At 42.7% G+C, this 5,000-nt stretch overlaps 1 protein-coding gene across 2 annotated transcripts in view; it reads right to left on the reverse strand.

Annotated features, from left to right (window-relative positions):
• Positions 1–5,000, reverse strand: part of cyp26b1 (cytochrome P450, family 26, subfamily b, polypeptide 1) — a gene marked incomplete at both ends in the record, with an annotated part of 22,820 nt that overhangs the window by 16,867 nt on the left and 953 nt on the right. The window lies entirely within an intron of this gene.

Below are 5,000 nucleotides of genomic sequence, written 5' to 3' on the forward strand. Positions count from 1 at the left end.
GGTCTCAGGGTGAGTGTTTAGAGAGTCCTGAACAACCGTAATCTCCCTTTCTATAATGTCTTCGGGTCAGGGGCCAACACACACACACACACACACACACACACATTCTTGTACTTGCTGCATACTGAGGACTGGGTTGCTGACAAAGTGAGGACCAGCATTTCCACTTTATAAATCAACACAATTACAAATATCTACTTCATGAACGACATCTATAAAGAACGACTGGTTGCAGTACCATAACATGTCTGCAGGTGGAGCCCCAGAGCAAAAAGGGCTGGAAACTTTTTGATTTTTTAAATTTTTGGTCCAAAATTTGACAAAAACATCGTACTTATACGATGTCGACAAAAAAAAAATTTGACCAAAAATTTTTGGTCTAAAATTTGACAAAAACGTCATACTATACTGTCGTTCCAAAATTTTTAAAAAAAATGTACCCAAAATTCTTGGTCCAAAATTTGACAAAAACGTCATACTATGCTGTCGTTCCAAAATTTGAAAAAAAAAATTACCCAAAATTCTTGGTCCAAAATTTGACAAAAACGTCATACTATACTGTCGTTCCAAAATTTGAAAAAAAAAATTACCCAAAATTCTTGGTCCAAAATTTGACAAAAACATCATACTTGTACTATGTCGACCAAAATAAAAAAAATAATTTGACCAAAAATGTTGGTCCAAAATTTGTCAAAAACGTCATACTATACTATGTCGTCCAAAATTTGGCAAACAAATTTGACCAAAAATTTTGGTCCATAATTTGACAAAAAAAATTTACCAAAAATTGTTGGCCCAAAATTGAACCCAAATTTTTTTGGTCCAAAATTTGTCAAAAACGTCATACTATACTATGTCGTCCAAAATTTGACAAACAAATTTGACCAAAAATTTTTGGTCCAAGATTTGTCAAAAAAATGTTGGTCCAAAATTTGATAAAAACGTCATACTATACTGGCGTTCCAAAATTTGAAAAAAAAAATTACCAAAAATTTTGGTCCAAAATTTGACAAAGTGTCATACTATACTATGTCGTCCAAAATTTGACAAACAAATTTGACCAAAAATTTTGGTCCATAATTTGACAAAAAAAAATTACCAAAAATTGTTGGTCCAAAATTGAACCCAACATTTTTTGGTCCAAAATTTGACCAAAAAATGTTGTGTCAAAATTTGACAAAAATGTTATACTATACTATGTCGTCCAAAATTTGATTTATTTTTTTTTTGACAAATTGAGTATAGCATGTTTACAACCTAAGGAAGTGATTTCTATGAAAACAAAGTGCCAAAATGTCCTCACTCCGTAAAAATGACCTCACTTTGTTGGTTAAAAACCCTTACTGGTCCTCAGTATGCTGCAAGTACAAGAACACTCACACACACACACACACACACACACACACACACACACACACACACACACACACACTCACACACACACACACACACACACACTCAGTGACAGAGTGAACTTCAGAACAGCAGCGTGTTCTCGGGGTGAAAGACGGGGCAGAGAAAGCGCTGCCAGAACCTACTGCTAATCTGAGGAGGAGGAGGATGAACGGATGAAGTTGGAGGAAATAAAGGAAGAGAAGAAGAAGATGAAAAAAGAAACTTAAACCTTTCACTGAGACACATCTGATGTGACAGCTCAAGATGAAACGTCTCCGTGGCGACGCCGCGGCGACCAATCACAGCGCAGGGCGAGATACGACGGCGTCTGCGAACGCGAGAAACGCTCGTTTCTACGGCTGCGAACTTTTAAAGGGACGCTCTCTCACACACACACACACACACACACACACACAGTCTGTCCTGGTGTCGTTCACTCAGTGAAAAACAAAAAGAAAGTAAAAGTTGATCATCGATGAAACGTATGTGTGTGTGTGCGCGTGTGTGTGCGCGTGTGTGTGTGCGTGTGTGTGTGTGTGTGTGTGTCTGTGTGTCTGTGTGTGACCACAGTTATGCAGCACAGTCATGGAACCTTCTATAGTTAAAGTCTCACAGTCCTGCCTCTGTCTGAGCTGTTTAAAGGTACAGTCCACACACACACACACACACACACACACACACACACACACACACTAAATGTGTTGACTTAATAATTCAAACACAAATGTTTCTTCAGACTTTGTCGTCATAAAGCGACAGTCGCCCAATCACTGATTCATGTGGAATCATGTGTATATGTTGTGTATCTGTGTGTGTGTTTGTGTTGTGTATGGCAATGACCCCCAGTGGCCACAGGAGGAAGCTGTTATAAAAGGTGACAAAGGTCACGACCCACGAATCCTGTCACGTCAACTTTGAGTTTTACACGCAAGTTTACGTTCAAACGTGATGTTTGTTTTGAAAATCGTAAAGTTTGTACAAAACATAGTACGTAGAGTTTGTAAAAACATTGTAAGTAGAGTTTGTACAAAACATAGTACGTAGAGTTTGTAAAAAAACATTGTACGTAGAGTTTGTAAAAAAACATTGTACGTAGAAAACATGGTACATGGCTAGTAAATAACATTGTACGTAACATCCTATGTAGAGTTCGTTAAAAACATCGTACATAGAGTTTGTAAATAACGTCGTATGTAGAGTTTGTCAAAAGAAATTGTACGTAGAGTTTGTACAAAACATCGTACAACACGTCTGTGCATATATCAAGTTGTTTGTGTGTATGTAAGTTGTCATGTTAATGTAGTGATTCTTTATACGTAAACGCACCTGAACTCTATGCTTGTGTGTGCGTGTGTGTGTGTGCGTGCGCAGGGGTGTGTGTGTGTGTAGGGGTGTGTGTGTGTGTGTGTTGCTCCTGCTTTGGCAGCGTCTCTAACAGGAGCAGACAGATCTTTGGCACCGACATTAAACTGCAGATCGTTTTAAAATGGACCGTCTGCTGTGTGTGTGCGTGTGTGTGTGTGTGTGTGTGTGTGTGTGTGTGTGTGTGTGTGTGTGTGTGTGTGTGTGTGTGTGTGTGTGTGTGTGTGTGTGTGTGTGTGTTAGAGAGTCTACACGAGGCAGAAGACGAGAAATAAAGTGAAAATAAATAGGGTGAGAATAAAAAGAGAGAATAAAAAGTTAACGATCCACAGTCAAATATGAAGACGATCGTCGTCTCAGGTCTAAACTCCAGATAAAACTCGTCCGATCGTCGTGAAGTTTCTCTGTCGCTCACGACCGAGCTCGTGATGTCATCGATGTTTCTGTCGCCCTCACGTGGACACAAAGGTAACTGCGTTTGTGTCGAGACACACGGTTTCAACTCGGAAACATCGCCGGTGTGAGCGCTGAAGGGTTTTCACGTTATTTAGATCAGAAACGCGATGTTTTAAAGTCACAGAGACGTCAGCGTGAGACGTCAGCGTGAGACGTCAGCATGAGACGTCAGCGTGAGACGTCAGCGTGGGCTCCACACATTTAAATCTGCGTCATCTGTGAACAGTTTGTGCTTCTGCTCTGAGAGAAAACACTGATCTCAGGATTCTTTTGTTCTAACATGTGTCGCTTCATTTTCTCACTTTCATCAAGTTAAATGAACGCTGTGTGAACTCAGTAGCTCCGCCCACGTCCGGCCCCCTCCACTGTCTCAGCAGATCTGAGGTCAGTCTGTGTTTCTGTTTTCATTTTTACTGTCGTGGAGCAAAATTCACCTGGAGTTCAAGACTTCAACCATAGAGAAAACCAGTGATTTTAGCTCACAGGGACACAGGAGCTGCTGGTCCTCTGCTGCCTCGTGTGGTCACTTTGCATCACTGAATTAAATTATAATGAAGAATTTCAAAAGCCGAATTCACTAAAATCAGTCATTGTAAGTTAGTGATGGAGGCAGCAGTGGATCAACAACTCCTGTGAACTCCTGTGTGCTGTGATGTTAAAATCACTGGTTTACTCGATGGACTTTGGTGTGGGAGAGTGAGTGACTTTGGTGTGGGAGAGTGAGTGACTTTGGTGTGGGAGAGTGAGTGACTTTGGTGTGGGAGAGTGAGTGACTTTGGTGCGGGAGAGTGAGCGACTTTGGTGCGGGAGAGTGAGCGACTTTGGTGTGGGAGAGTGAGCGACTTTGGTGTGGGAGAGTGAGTGACTTTGGTGTGAGAGAGTGAGTGACTTTGGTGTGGGAGAGTTCACTCAGAGTGAGCTTCTGTGTCTGAGCAGCAGGGGGCGCTCACACCATAGTCAGCCCTGATTTAAAGAGTCTCATCGTGTTTGTGTCTCTGTGTCGTTTCATGATGATTGTGATCGTGTGGACATTTGGTCCTCAGAAGTATGGACATGTCCACAGGCTGTGATGTCCCTGTCTGGCTGACTCCTCCCCCTCCTCCTCCTCCTCCTCCTCTTCCTCTTCCTCCTCCTCTTCCTCCCCCCCCCTCATCTATAAACTTGGCTCTGCTCCTCGGTTACATTCCTGCAGCGCGTCTCGCGCGGTGTCAGATGTAACGGAGAGTTCAAGCCCCGCACGCGGCCGACGTGCCTCTGCTCGTCAAACACACACACGCACACACCTACACACACGCACACACCTACACACGCACACACACACACACACACACACACACACACACACACACACACACACACACACCTCCCATCATCATCATCATCATCATCACAAACATTCACAGCATCTTTAAAACTGACTCAACACATTTCTATAAAGACTGTGTTTGATCATCATCATCATCCTGGACACTGTGTGTGTGTGTGTGTGTGTGTGTGTGTGTGTGTGTGTGTGTGTGTGTGTGTCTCAGTGGAGATGAAGATGATGATGAAGGTGAATCCTCAGCGTCTGTTTCACTTTTTTTTTTTTTTAAACGCTTCTCTTCATTTTTCCACAATCTCATCCAACTATACAGCGCGTGTGCGCGCGTGTGTGCGCGTGAGCCTCAGGATCAGACAGACAGCTCGTGTCAGCGCGGACCCGCCGCTCCGCTCCTCGCGCGCCAGAGATTGAGTTTAAAATCCCACAAACTGACGTGATGTGATCTCGTGAAGTGATCTCGCGCTGG

Source organism: Microchirus variegatus (genome assembly GCF_963457635.1).
Source record: "Microchirus variegatus genome assembly, chromosome: 2".
NCBI lineage: Eukaryota > Metazoa > Chordata > Actinopteri > Pleuronectiformes > Soleidae > Microchirus > Microchirus variegatus.